At 49.4% G+C, this 15,100-nt stretch overlaps 2 long non-coding RNA genes across 4 annotated transcripts; one reads left to right on the top strand and one right to left on the bottom strand.

The window, feature by feature from the left end:
• The first annotated feature begins 26 nt into the window (after positions 1 to 26).
• LOC148778439 (uncharacterized) lies at positions 27 to 6,148 on the top strand. 3 transcript variants are annotated; one of them, XR_016038976.1, is made up of 5 exons: positions 27 to 227; positions 316 to 915; positions 1,146 to 1,393; positions 4,221 to 4,426; positions 4,710 to 6,148. It is a non-coding gene; the product is annotated as an uncharacterized LOC148778439 (long non-coding RNA). The 3 variants fall into 3 exon arrangements; XR_016038977.1 differs by having other exon boundaries at positions 27 to 408; positions 725 to 915; XR_016038975.1 differs by having other exon boundaries at positions 27 to 915.
• A 4,160-nt stretch (positions 6,149 to 10,308) lies between these two features.
• Positions 10,309 to 12,758, bottom strand: LOC148778438 (uncharacterized). Its single transcript, XR_016038624.1, has 3 exons — positions 12,606 to 12,758; positions 12,182 to 12,271; positions 10,309 to 11,028 (listed from the first exon to the last, which is right to left on the bottom strand). It is a non-coding gene; the product is annotated as an uncharacterized LOC148778438 (long non-coding RNA).
• Positions 12,759 to 15,100: the final 2,342 nt, after the last annotated feature.

The raw sequence follows: 15,100 nt of genomic DNA, 5'->3' as shown, positions 1-15,100 counted from the left end.
GTCTCCTCGGCCCCTCCTCTGTCCTGGAGCTGTCCCCAGGACCGGGACCTGGTTTGGCACTGATGCCAGGACGGCTGGAGGGCTGGCTCAGTTAGGGTCCCGGCGAGAGCTGAGGGTTTCGGGAGCCTGCCTGGGGACCTGGTTTGCACTGATGCCAGGACCGCTGGAAGGCTGGCTCGGTCAGGGTCCTGGCGAGAGCTGAGGGTTTCGGGAGCCTGCGAGCGGGGGTGTGTGTCTGAGGGCTCATCCCCCCCCACCCCCCCCGGAGCCGGGGACAGCTGGGTCCATCCAGACTCGCCTCTCTGTTCCAAACAGGGTACCAGAGAGAAGGCGAGGCTGAGGTCTCAGACGGGGCTACACCTTCAAAGAGGAACCGGGAAAGACAAACTCGTACAGGAACGCGTGCATGTAGGATCTGGGAAGATGAGACTGATGGCCCTGCTTGCAGGCGGGGATAGAGGCGCGGACACGTGGACGCAGCAGAGGGGGCGGCGTGGGGGCAGATGGAGGGGAGACTGGCGTTCACGGGCCGTGAGTCACGCGGACGGCTGGTGGAGGCTGCCGCAGACGCCGGGAGCTCAGCTCGGTGCTCTGTGACGGCCCGGGCAGGACGAGGGGATAGCAGGAAGAAGGCTCCGGAGGGAGAGGGTGTGTGCGCAGCTGATGCTCTTTGCTGTACCGCAGACACGAACACAACTTTGTAAGGCAATTCTGTTCTGTTCAGTTGCTCAGTCGTGTCCGACTCTTTGCGACCCCGTGGACTGTAGCCTACCAGGCTTCTCCGTCCATGGGATTCTCCAGACAAGAATACTGGAGTGGGTTACCGTTTCCTTCTCCAGGGGATCTTCCTGACCCAGGGATCGAACCCGGGTCTCCCGCATTGGAGGCAGACGCTTTAACCTCTGAGCCACCAGGGTAAGGCAATTACACTCTGATTAAAAAGAAACAATCAAATAAAGGGATTAAAAAAATGTCTAACCAGGCTTGGGACAAGTCAGCCCAGGCTGAGTCACCCCCGTGACGGCTCAGTCCCCTGGGTCTTCTCCTGGGTGTGCGGGGTATCTTTCTCTGGCCTTCGCGTGGAAAAACTCACTAAGGCCGGCCTGTGAGGCGGCTACAGTAATCCCCTCACTTCACCCTCCCAGAGGCTCTCTGAGGTCGGCACCTTCAACATGCCCACTTTCCAGAGGAAGAAACAGTCACGGAGCGATTTCACAGCTAGAACGTGGCAGAGCCGGGCTGTGAACTCTGGGCGCAACATTCACCTCCTGCCCCCAGCTGAGGGGTGGCGGGGCGGGTCCCGGAGCCGACACCCAGAGGAGGTGTGCTCGGGGACCTGGAGTCAGCAGAGTCTCTACTGAAGCACCCTGGATCCGCTCCTGCGGTACACAAGGTGAAGCAGCTATGCGTACGCACGCATCCGCTCCCCTTTGGGGTCTATCCCCATGTCGGTCATCACAGAGTACTGTGTCGAGCTCCCTGCATTTATGGTAGGTTCTGCCACATGTAGCTTCTTATTATTAACAGTTGCGTGCTTTACACATGGTCGTATGTGTACGTCAGTTCCGTTGACTCTTCCCTCCTCCCCCCTCGGCAACCATGTCTGTTTTCTGCATCTGTGACTCTGCTTCTGTCTCGTAAATACATCCGTTTGTCCCGTTCTTTAAGATTCTGCATGTAAGCGATGTCATGTATCTGTCTTTCTCTGTCTGACTTTGCTCATTTTGACAATCTCTAGGCCAACCCATGTCGCTGCAAATGGCATTATTCCATCCTTCGTATGGCTGAGCACTGCTCCATCGTGTGTACATCTGTGTACACACCACATCTTCTTTGCTGCTCTGTCAATGGCCATTTCGGTTACTTCCGTGTCCTTGCTGTTGTAAATAGTGCTGCGACAAGTATTAGGGTACACATATCTTTCCGAATTATGGTTTTCTGGTAGCTCTATTTTCAGTTTTATTTTCAGCAGCCTCCATACTATTCTCCATAGTGGCTGAACCGATTTATATTCCCACCAACAGCGTAGGAGACTTTCCTTGCTCCACACCCTCTCCAGCATTTACTGTTTGTAGACTTTTTGATTACAACCATTGTGACTGCTATGAGGTGATACTTCCCTATAGTTTTGATTTGCATTTCTCTAGTAGTGAGCGCTGTTGAACTTCTTTTCATGTGTCTTTTGACCATCTGTATATCTTTGGAGAAACGTCTCTTTAACATACATGGAAGTTTTTTTGTTTATTTTCTCTGGCTTTGAAACAAAGCATTTCTCATTAATTAAGAGCAGGACTGTGGGATTAGTCAGGCCTGAGTTCCAATCCTGCTTCCTGCCAACATCCCCATGAAGTAGGTCCTATAGTGATGCCCCCATTATAGATGGGACCATCGAGGCTTTAACACGTGAATTGGGAGTCAGTTAGTTCAGTTCAGTTGCTCAGTTGTGTCCAATTCTTTGTGAGCCATGGACTGTAGCACACCAGGCCTCCCTGTCCGTCACCAACTCCCGGAGCTCGCTCAAACTAACGTCCGTCGAGTCGGTGATGCCATCCAACCATCTCATCCTCTGTCATCCCCTTCTCCTCCCACCTTCAATCTTTCCCAGAGTCAGGGTCGTTTCCAATGAGTCAGTTCTTTGCATCAAGTGGACAAAGTATTGGAGTCTCAGCTTTAGCATCAGTCCTTTCAGTGAATATTCAGGACTGATTCCTTTAGGATGGACTGGTTTGATCTCCTTGCAGTCCAAGGGACTCTCAAGAGTCTTCTCCGACACCACAGTTCAAAAGCATCAATTCTTCAGTGCTCAACTTTCTTTATAGTTCAACTCTCACATCCATACGTGACTACTGGAAAACCATAGCCTTGACTAGACGGACCTTTGTTGGCAAAGTAATGTCTCTGCTTTTTAATATGCTGTCTAGCTTATTAGCTTTTCTTCCAAGGAGCAAGCAAGCATCTTTTACCTTCATGGCTGCAGTCACCATCTGCACTGATTGTGGAGCCCCCAGATAAAGTCTCACTGTTTCCATTATTTCCCCCCCTATTTGCCATGAAGTGATGGGACCGGATGCCATGATCTTAGTTTTCTGAATGTTGAGGTTTAAGTCAGCTTTTTCACTCTCCTCTTTCACTTTCATCAAGAGGCTTTTTAGTTCCTCTTCACTTTCTGCCATAAGGGTGGTGTCATCTGCATATCTGAGGTTACTGATATTTCTCCCGGCAGTCTTGATTCCAGCTTGTGCTTCTTCCAGCCCAGCGTTCCTCATGATGTACCCTGCATATAAGTTAAATAAGCAGGGTGACAATATACAGCCTTGACGCGCTCCTTTTCCTATTTGGAACCAGTCTGTTGTTCCACGTCCAGTTCTAACTGTTGCTTCTTGACCTGCATACAGGTTTCTCAAGAGGCAGGTCAGGTGGTCTGGTATCCCCACCTCTTTCAGGATTTTCCACAGCCTGTTGTGATCCACAGTCAGAGTCTTTGGCATAGTCAATAAAGCAGAAATAGATGTTTTTCTGGAACTCTCTTGCTTTTTCCATGATCCACCGGATGTTGGCAATTTGATCTCTGGTTCCGCTGCCTTTTCTGAAACCAGCTTGAACATCTGGAAGTTCACGGTTCACGTATTATTGAAGCCTGGCTTGGAGAATTTTGAGCATGACTTTGCTAGCGTGTGAGTTGAGTGCAATCGTGTGGTAGTTTGAGCATTCTTTGGCATTGCCTTTCTTTGGGATGGGAATGAAAACTGATTTTTCCAGTCTTGTGGGCCCCTGTTGAGTTTTCCAAATTTGCTGGCACATTGAGTGCAGCACTTTCACAGCATCATCTTTTAGGATTTGAAATAGCTCAGCTGGAATTCCATCAGCTCCACTAGCTTTGTTCTCGGGTAGAGTGTTCTATGAATGCCAGTTCAGTTCTGTTATGGAGCTTTTTAGTTCTTCTGCATTTTTGTCATCTAGTTGTTCTCTCCAGTGTTGCGAGAGGCGTGTTGAAGTTTCCAGTTATTACTGTGAAGTTGTCTACCTCTCCCTGCAGTTCTGTGCAGTGCTGTTGTTCGGAGCACACGCATGTGGGCTTGCTGTTTTCTGGTGGACTGGGTCTTCTGCCGTTGTCTTACGTCCCTCTCTGCTCCTTGCAAGTTTCCTGCTCTCAAGTCTGCCTTGTGCATGCATGCTCGGTCGCGTCTGACTCTGCGATCCCATGGACTGTATCCCTCCAGGCTCCTCCGTCCATGGGGTTTTACAGGCAAGAATGCTGGAGTGGGTTGCCACTTCCTCCTCCAGGAGATCTTCCCAACCCAGAGATTGAACCCAAGTCTCCTGAGTCTCCTTCATCAGACCGACAGATTCTTCACCACTGAGCCACCTGGGAAGCCCAAAGTCTACATTATCTGATATTAATAAAGCTATTTCCAGTTTTCTTTTGGTTAGTATTTGCATGGTATGTCTTTTCCATTCTTTTGTTTTTCAACCTAGTAATTTTCATGTTTGAAGTAAGTTTCTTGTAGACAGTATATAGTTTTAAAGTTTATTCTCCTAATCTCTGTCTTTTAATTGGTACATTTAGAACATTAATATTTAATGTTGTTATTGATATATTAGGGCTGAAATTTGTCATTTTATTATTTGTTTGCTTCTGTTTTGTTTTCCCTGCCTTCATGAGGGTTACTTCAATTTTTGAGGATTTCATTATTTTGATTTATCTATAGCAAGCTGATCACCAAAGAATTGATGCTTTTGAACTGTGGTGCTGGAGAAGACTCTTGAGAGTCCCTTGGACTGCAAGGAGATCCAGCCAGTCCATTCTAAGGGAGCTCAGTCTTGGGTGTTCATTGGAAGGACTGATGCTGAAGCTCAAACTCCAATACTTTGGCCACCTCATGCGACGAGTTGACTCATTGGAAAAGACTCTGATGCTGGGAGGGATTGGGGGCGGGAGGAGACGGGGATGGCAGAGGATGAGATGGCTGGATGGCATCACCGACTCGATGGACATGAATTTGAGCAAGTTTCAGGAGATGAGAAGGACAGGGAAGCCTGGAGTGCTGCAGTCCATGGGGTTGCAAAGAGTCGGACACGATTGAGCGACTGAACTGAACTGAACTGATAGCACTTTGAGTTCTTCTCTTGTCATGGGAGACGATGGTGGGGATTCTGGTATCAGCCGACACCATCCTGGTCGGGAGACACAAGTGCGCTTTGTCATCACTCCACCCCGGCCCCGTGTGTGAACGGGCAGTCGTGACAGCCCTGCGTCCTCCACTGGCCTCCTGTAAAATAAAGGAGCAGTTTTATTATCTCAAGAAAACATCGACTAGACGCATTTTGGAGGCAGGAACCTGAAACGTAACGCGACCCTCCCCTGGCCACGGAAGAGCCGTGGGCCTGTGGTTTTTAGCCACCGTGACAACAGAGAGCCCCACACCCATGTCACTCGGAGCGGAAACGACTTCCCGAATTCAAGCTATGCCATCAAGGCAATTCTTTCCTTTGCTTTGAGTCTGGAATCCTCTACGGGACTGAGGCTAACTTTTTTTAACTAATTGCTTTGCTGCCTGGTTGAATTCCAAATGCTTTCATCCTCGTCTCTGGTGTTCAGCCATTTACACTTCATCCAGTTGGGCCATGCAGATCGCAGGCGTTTGTCTGGACTGCCAGGGGTCTGAACAGGGGTGTGGGCCCAGGCAGGCTCAGAGCCCACGCCGTGTTCCCTCCACCACTACCTGCCCTGGATGGTGGAGGGTGAGGGCTCAGGTCCACCTCCCTCTTTGTGGGAGGAGGCTTCCCCGCTTTGGCAGGGATTCATTCCAAGGGCCAATTCTTTTCATCTTTGGGGAAAGCAACCAGCTCATTGTTTGAGAGTTCAAAGTAGACATTTCCTCCACCCCCATAGTGAAGATTCTGTCTGTAGCTGCTGGAGGAAACTCAGAATGCCTCCAGGGTTGGAGCTTTGTATCCTGCTGATGGATACTCCCCAGAGAAGACTTCATATTTCACATGGTAGGGTTACTGAGTTCCACAGTGTCCTTTTAAAAACATTTATGGGACATTTCCCCCTTCTTACTACAAGTGGCTGATAATAACAAGTCTGCGGGGGGAAAGGCGAGTTGGAGGAAACACAAATAAAAATAACTCCCTGATTCCATCAGTCACTTTTGCTGTTCAGTTGCTGTTGTGTCCAACTCTTTGCAGCCCCATTTCTGTCGCGTAATTTTATTTCCTTCTATATTTTATATACAGAATTTTAAATCTCATATCTTATGGATTCTTTTCTGTTCTTATATAATTTTTTAAAAAAATGTTCAGTCCTTATCCCAAAGGTAATATTATTTTTTTAAGTAGAAAGAGAAATTCCTCCTCATTCACGTCTCCTTGTTCCACTCTCCACTGGTAACCTCTGTTATCAGATAAGTGTGGATTCTTCTAGAATTTCTTCTAGAGCATTTAAATGACTGGATTAAGGCCAAACTACTGTTGCACAGCTCTTTTCGCTTTACAGGACGCTGGCAGCTTTCCATCTTGTGCAGTTAAATCTGTTTGTTCCCTCTTCTTTCATACATTGAAAATTTTTAAAATGTGTTCAAAGTAAGTTGTGCCCAACTGAAACCATTTCCATAGGTAATGCTGACTGCAGCCACCCCGACTGATGTGTTCAGTCGTTTCACAGGTCACTTCCTTTTGTAGCCAGACTTTTTCACTCAAAGGTATTCATCCTATCTTTGTAGAGACCTTGCAGGTTTCACGTGGCGGTGGTTTCACAGCCTCCATCAAACGAAAGGGCCACAATTTTCCTATCCATTCCCAAATGCCTTTACATTTTAAGCAAGCATGATTCTCGGTTTTTGTTACTATGAATCAAAAAATAGACATTTATCTCTGAATAGGATCACTACCTTGTTTATTTTTTGGAAGACGGCGTTCCTAATATTTAAAACTGTTTCCCAAAGGGTAATATAAACTCACAGCTCTGTAAGCAGTTCACATGAATGCTTGCTTCTTCCTGGCCTTCCCAGCAACTTGTGTTTTTGTTTTCATTTCTGCTATTTTGATGTCTGTATTTTGTGTTTAGTTCCTAATGAGACTGAGAAATGTTCCAGATGCTTGTCATCTTGCTTGTCTGCTATTCATGCTCTTGTTTTAGAGCACTTTTGATCAGGCAGGAGCTTAGGGAGGGAAAGGGCCAGAGCCAGGAGCCGGGGCCCTGTGGGCAAGCTGTCGAATCCAGAGCTTTGCTTTTTCTGGGTAGACTGTGACTGTCTTTCTCCAGCAGCAACTTGCAGGTTGAAACTGGAGCTGCATTAAAATAACACTGCTATGCAAACTTGAACCTAGAGCCAGTTTAAAATAACACGGACACCTCACGTTCCTCTCAGCCAGGCTTGGGGGGCCAGCTTGCCTGGGATTTGTTTGTTCAGTGGCTTGACTCCCAGCTGGGAAGCCGGCAGGCGGGGCTAGGGACAGGTCGTGGAGGTCTGGGCGCAGCCTTCCTGCTTGGGGACCGTGCTCCCTCCTGGTTGCTCCAGACCTCACTGTGCGGCCCGCTCACCAGGAGGGGCTGCCCAGGCATTTCCAGCTGCTGCTCAAGGACTCTGCGAGTGCAGCAAGGTCAGACCTCTTGGTCCTGTGAAATCCAAGGCTCAAGCCTCACAGAGGAGGGTGAAGCCTGGGCTTGACCCTCGGCTTCACACCCAGGGCTCCTGCCCCGTCTCTCACTGAGCGGGGCCTCCACTGGCTGCTTCATGGCACTTGTGCGTGACCCTTTCACTCAGGTGTGAGGCATTTGCTATGTGCCAGGTCCTCTTCCCTCGTTGAAGGGGGAAACCTTCGATTTTTCTGGGATGTCCTGCTTTCAAGTGTGATATCCCAACACATGCTTTCTTGACTGCCTTTGTGCAGAGAATTTTCTAGTACTGTGTGCCCAACTAACAGCATCGACTAGCAAGTCCTGGGCTCCGGGCAGGCTCCAGGTAAACCTTTGACACACATCACCTCAAGTGATCCTCATATCAACCCCAGGAGGAAGGGCTTGTCACCCTCGTCCTGTAGGCAAATAAACTGAGGCTCAAAGAGGTTAAAGGGCTCAAACAAGATCATACACTGATGGTAATCAGGATCTGAACCCATATCGAGCTGATGGCAAAGCTTTAACCACAAGGCTCTACTGGCCAATTAGGAGGGAAAATAAAAGACCCCAGGCCCGTTGGTCTACTAATTGAGATTCGTTCAAAGACGTCTGAGTACACTTCTGCACCTGGTATTGTGCCAGGTGTTTGGGACACAGAAACAGAAGGGTTCTTGCCTTCAAGGAACATCAGACAAAAGTCAAAGGCACAGAACCAACAGGAGACCTCTCTCTCAGAATGCCTATATACGGCTGCCCCAGTGGCTCAGCGGTCAAGAACCCGCCTGTGATGCAGGAGACGTGGGTTTGGTGCCTAGGTCGGGAAGATCCCCTGGAGGAAGGCATGGAAACCCACTCCAGTATTCTTGCCTTGAGAATCCCAGGACAGAGGAGCCTGGTGGGCTACAGTCCATGGGGTCTCAGAGAGTCAGACAGGACTGAAGCTACTGAGCATGCATAACACACTGTGTTCACACAGGAGAAATTTTAAGGAGTCAGCTCATGTGACTGGAAGCTAGTGAGTCCCAAATCTTCAGGGCAAGCAGGAAAGAGCCCCAAGGAAGAGCAGATGTCGTGGCTTGAGTTTGAAGGCAGTCCACTAGAAGAATTCCCTCTTCATTGGAGGATGTTAGCCTCTAGTCTGTTAAGGAGAGAAGGAAATGGCAACCCACTCCCATATTCTTGCCTAGAGAATCCCCTGGACAGAGGAGCCTGGTGGGCTGCCGTCCATAGGGTCACACAAGAGTCGGACACGACTGAAGCGACTTAGCAGCAGCAGCAGTCTGTTAAGGCCTTCAACTGATTGGACGAGACTCACCCACATTACAGAGGGTGATCTGCAATATTAATCTCAGCTAAAAATACTGCTCAGCAACATGTGGACTGGTGTTTGACCAGATATCTGGGTGCCATGGCTTAGCTAAGTTGACACATAAAATTAACCACCACAGACCATGTAATTTAGGAGAGGTGTTCCTTTTTATCACCCTTATCTTAAACTGTGTTGAGCAGCAGTTGGCAAGATAACTGTGAACATTTAAAGTGTTCAACATGATGATTGATATGTGCATACACTGTAGAGTGATTACAAAGCTCAAGATAATTAGTACATTCATCACTTCCCACAGCTGATGCTTGATACTCTGTGTATATGGGTGTGTGGGAGGAGCCTTACAGTCTACTCTCACAGCCTTTAAATGTGCAATGCTGTATGATTAACCGCAGTCACCATGCTGTACGTACCTCAGAAATGTTCTTCTCACAACTGAAAATTTGTACTCAAATCGCTCTATTTTGATTTAGTAGATTTAATCACTCTGTTTTGATTTTAACTTAAATCACTATTTTCTCCTCATCTGATCTCTGGCCACCGCCATTCTGGTCTCCATTTCTGTGAACTAAAATTTTTTTCCATTTTTTCGATTCCACATATATGTGATACCACACAGCCTTTCGGGCAGGTGTTCTTTCTCTTTTTTACTTCTTTAAGCTTTTTATTTGAAATAGAAGGTTCACAGGAAGTTGCAAAGGTATTACAGAGAAGCCCCATTTACTCTTAAACAAGTTTGCCCCACATCTTGTGAAAATATAATACCAAAACAGGAAACTGACATGGGTTCAATCTGTGTGTGTTCGGCGTCATTTTATGACACAGCAGATTACTCTAGCTAACATCTAGACTGTTCCTTCCCTTGATGCCATCTCTTCAGCCACACCCGCCCCCCCGACCCCTCCACCTTCCCAAACCCCTGGCAACAGCTGTACGTTCTCTAGCATCATAATTTTGTCATTTTGAGAATATGACAGGGGGTTGTTTTTATTGTACACTGGCATTTAGCTGATTAAGGACAGATGTTCTTAATGCTTATGGGGTCACTTTCTCTTTTGAGCATTTAAAGGAACCGACAGAGATGCCCTTAGCTTCCCTTCATTTGGGGAAACCGAGGCTCGGGGCAGAGCCATAACTGGCCTGAGGTCACGGTCGAGTTGGTGCAGAACCAAGACAGGAGTCTGCTTTCTTGGCTCCCTGTGAGCAGTCTCCATATCCCGGCAGCGGCCCGGGGCAGTGTTAGTAGCTTTGGTTTCCCCAGGAGGAGCCGAGACAAGAGTTTGAGTGCAAGTCTTTATTTGGGAGGCGCCACACCCACTGGAGAGGCAGGGAGGGGAGTCAGGGGGGGTGTGTTAGTGAGCCTGTTTCCATGGTTACCACCTGTGGGTGCTGGGAGCTTGACCGGCTGGGGAGCCTGGGAAGTGCTGTGGAGCTCACGCCCCGAGCGAGCCCCCGAAGGGGCATCAATGCACCTACTCCCATTGGTCTTGGTTAAGGGCCGCTCCTGGGGGTGAGTTCCCTGCACCCTGGGTCGAGTGCTCAGAGGATCCCTCGGGCAGAGAGCAGGTGCTAGCCCTCAGGGCTGGAGCTCTGTCAGCTGAACGGCAGGGGGTGGAGGGCTCGGGCAGCATCTGTCAGAGGAGGCAGGAGTGTCTGCCCCCTTCAAGGAGCAGAGGACACTGGGGCCACACTCCACCCAGAAAACGCGCGTAGAACGCTTTGCCCACAGTGCGATGGTTCACAGACGTGACCCTTCATTCCTCTCCCCGTCCCTCCCCACCCAGAGAGAGTCAGGCCTTCTGACCACTGCCCCCACCCACACGCACTCAGGAGCTCTTCCGGAGAGAGGTGCCCCGTGATTACAGTCTGGTGGCCCACGTGTGGGCACCCTCCTCTTCCCTGAGCTCCAGAGCAGCTGGACTCCTGGCCGCCCACCCTCAGCTGCCCTTCCCGAGGTTGGCAGGTCCTCTGCCATCTGCTGCCAGAGGCAGGGCTCTGCCCTGGTTCCTGGTTCCGTGTGGGTGAACTTGAGCCACGCAGGCGTGCTTTCTGCGGTCGCCTCTATCTGTGTGCACTTCTGCAAATTGCAGAGTGTATCATGCATTCAGAGGAGGGTGTAACGTGCAGCCATTTTAAGGGTGAACAACGGAGCAAACATCATGTCCACCCCACCCAGGCTGAGGAATAAAGTCTTTAGCACCCTTGAAACTGTGTGAGCACACCTCTCTCCCCACTTATAGCTTATAGACTCCTTTGGATTTCTACACAGGAAATCATTCTTTCCAAACCTTGAACCTTTTATTTCTTTCCCCTGCCTTACTGTACTGCAAGAGCTTTCTGTTGAATGTTGAATAAAACTAATGATTGTGGACACTCTTACCCTGTTCTGTACCTAGAAGGAACGGTTTCAACATTTCATCATTAAGTATAGTTTTTGATGTGGGTTTTTTGTAGATCAGTGGTTGTCAAGCTCTACCACTAGAGTTACCTGGAAGGCTTATTAAAACCCAGACTTCTCCCTGACCCCAGCCCCCCAGGGTTTCAGATTCAGTAAGCCTGGATGAGGCCTGAGGGTTTCCATCTCAGACAAGTTCCCTGGCCATGCTGATGCCCTCTGAGAACCACTCTGGTAGAAATGCTTTATCGGGTTAAGGAAGTTCCTTTCTATTCTTAAAGTTTTATTTTAAAATCATAAATGGAAGTTTTTTTCTAATTTATTGAGACAATTGTGTATTTTCTTCTTTGCTCTATTAATCTACCAAACTGACTTTCTGAGATGAAGCTTGCATTCTTGGGACCCATTTATTTTGATCTGATAGTGTATAATCTGACCCTTATCCTCCTTTTTGAATGCAGTTGCTAAGAGTTTTACTGACAATTTTTTTTCCATTTATGAGTTCACTGCTGTGTCTATAGGTTTCCTTTCTCATGCTATTCCGGTCAAGTACAGTGCTTAGCTTGGGCATAACACGGAACTATGGAAGTCATCATAGCTGTTATTATGCCCTCATAACTGAACTTATCCTGCCCTGTTCGCCTTGCCTGTCTGCCTCGCCTCTCTGCTAACCTGTGAGCCTCCTAAAGGGAGGGTTCACACCTGCTCATTCACTGCTATCTCCTCAGAACCTGCCACTGAGCTGGATACAGAGTAGGGTTGGCTGTGCTTATATGAAGCAGCGCAGAGTGGGGCCACAGGAGTGCTCAGAAGGGAGGGGTGCACGGACACATACCTGACTCACAGGCTGCCCTGGTGGCTCAGCAGTGAAAAGCCCGCGTGCCAGACAGGAGATGTGGCTTGATCCCTGGGTCGGGAAGATCCCCTGGAGAAGGAAACGACAACTCCTGGCTGTATTCTTGCCTGGGAATCCCCATGGACCGGGGAGCCTTGTGGGCTAGAGTCCATGGAGTTGCAAAGAGTCAGACTCCACTTAGCAACCAAACAACAGTGGGCTGATTCCCGCTGTACAGCAGAAACTAACACAGCACTGTAAAGTAATTATAGTCCGATAAAAATATAATAAAGCAGGATTAAATAGAATAAAATGAGGATTAAACAGCTGTACAATAAGAAACCAATAACTATAGTAAGGCATTCATCCTGTGGGGAATGAGGGGGAACAGAAAGTAAAGAATAAATGTTGGTTGGATGCTTACTGTCTGCCAGGAGCTGGCCCAGCCCTCAAACCACCCCAAAGGCCAGCACTGTTGACAGTTTACAGACGAGCAGGCAGAGGCCCCGCCCCAGGCAGTCTCTCAGCAGAGTTGTGAGGTGGCTGAGGACACTGATGCTGCCCCGTCCATGTGTGGCACGACTTGTTTCACATGCCGCCTTCCTCCTAATAATGAGAAGTAGATGCCCAGCTCTGGTTCCCTTCTTGCATGGGCTGCTAGGAAGCTCAGAGTCTAACTATGAGCTTAACCAAAAGTACTAGTTCGATCCTCATGGTCATAGATACGCTTGTCCTTTCCCACAGCCTTTATGTCTGAGATTTTTCCTGCTTTGAGGTCTTTTATTTTTCTTTATTTTTTAGTCACCTTTTTGCTTCCTTTTTCGAAGTAGTCTGGAATCCCTTGAGAAACGTGTCAAGGGAATAGAAATGAGAAGCAAGCAATACGCAGGCCTCCCTGGCGGCTCAGTGGTAAAGAATCTGCCTGCCAGTGCAGGAGACGCTGGTTCAGTCCCTGGTCCGGGAAGATCCCACACACTGTGGGGCAACTGAGCCCGTGAGCCACACCTACTGAGCCTGTGCTCTAGGGCCCAGGAGAGGCAACGGCTGAGCCCACGCGCCGCAGCTACTGACGTCTGCGCACCCGAGAGTCCGTGCTCTGCAACAAGAGAACGCACCACAACGAAGGGCCCACGCGCTGCAGCTGGAGAGAGGCCTACTCCCAGAAGAAAGGCCAGCACAGCCAACGGAAATAAATAGACTGTTTACAAAATAGGCAACAGGTACACTCACTGTGCTGCCCCGGGCCGATCGCTCACACCAAAGCTCCTTCCTGAACAGCGCCCTGTCCACACCCGCTCAGGTCTCTGCTCGCCCAGGCCCTGGGAACGGCCCGGGGCGGCTATCATTTCTGTGATGAAGATGTTTCAGATTGAGATAATTAACACTGAGATGCTGTTTCTCAGGATGCTGAGACTCATTTAGAGACCCAGAAAGCATTCAAAAAAGAAACTACGGAACTAACTTTGCTGTTGGCCTTAAACCCTTCAACGACAGCTCACTCCAGGGAGTTACTGATTGCCCTTTCTTTGTATCTGCTGGTTCACGACACACACACAGCTGATGAGCGCTGATAACACTCTTGGGGTTTTCCAAGCACATATTCCTCTCTAGGAATTCCAAGGGTAACCCCTGAACCCTGAGATCGTATCAGCAACCACCTCAGATCCTTGCCACTCACCTAACAAGAGAGGGCAGGGAAGGAGGAGACCCAGGTCTGGTGCCTAGACTGATGGGGACAGACTTGGAGCAACAGAGTTCAGCCCCCTTCCACTCTGAGCCTCGTGTAAACCTGCCCAATACTGGGTTCAGCTTCAGCTTGTAAGGGAGTAACCGCTGGCACACTGTGGTGGGCAAACGGGAGATGCCACTGCCCGCCCTCCAGGGAGCAGCCAGTGCTTATACCTGTTGGCTTTTCTCGTTTTTTATTTAATTGAAGGATAATTGCTTCACATGGTTGCTTTGGTTTCTGCCATGCCTGTTGTCTCAATGAAGGCTTTGCTGTCACCCAGCTTCTTATGGTAGCTCAGCTTCTCTGGTAGCTCAGCTGGTAAAGAACCCGCCGGCAATGCAGGTGACCCAGGTTCGACCCCTGGGTTGGGAAGATCCCCTGGAGAAGGGATAGGCTACCCACTCCAGTATTCTTGGGCTTTCCTTGTGGCTCAGTTGGTAAAGAATCTGCCTGCAATGCAGGAGACCTGGGTTCGATCCCTGGGTTGGGAAGATCCCCTGGAGAAGGGAACAGCCACCCACTCCAGTGTTCTGGCCTGGAGAGTTCCATGGACAGTCCATGGGTCGCAAAGAGTCGGACATGACTGAGAGACTTTCACTTCACTTTCAGTATCTTCTGTGTCCAGCTTAATCTAAAAAACATTTATCATCAGAAAAAAAATAAAGCAGGCAAGGGACTTCCCTGGTGGTCTAGTGGTGAAGATGCCGCGTTCCCAATGCAGGGCCCAGGTTAGATTCCTGGTCAGGGAACCACATCCCACTTGCTGCAACTAAGACCTGCACAGGTAAATAAATCAGCTGGGAAGGCAGGCAAGGGACTCGGAAGGTGGCGGGACAGTCAAGGCCTCAGAGAGCAACGCCCCTGCCTTTTTCGCTTGCTCAGGCAACTTACTTCAGGTTACAGCTTCCCCGCCACACGGCTATTGCTTGAGGGGGTGCCAGGCCCCCTGCCAGGCTCCTACTCAGGTCTGCCACTCTGCTCACAGCAGCACCTTGACGTGGGTGCTGTCACTATGCCTGTTCTACCAGGAGGAGAGTAAGGTTCAGAGAGCTTAAGCAATCCGCTCAAGGTCTCAGACCGGCAGTGGCAGAGCTAAGAGCACGCCCTGGCAGCCTGGCCCCAGCGCCCAGGCTCTGGACGAGGCCGCAGTCCTCACGGGCACAGTGGCATCCGCGGGACTAAATGAGAGT

This window comes from Moschus berezovskii, chromosome 2 (genome assembly GCF_049115385.1).
Source record: "Moschus berezovskii isolate FMDL1 chromosome 2, NW_MosBer_1.0, whole genome shotgun sequence".
NCBI classification, from domain to species: Eukaryota; Metazoa; Chordata; class Mammalia; order Artiodactyla; family Moschidae; genus Moschus; species Moschus berezovskii.
The sequence above is the reverse complement of the archived record's forward strand: the minus strand, read 5'-3'. Positions and strand labels throughout refer to the sequence as shown.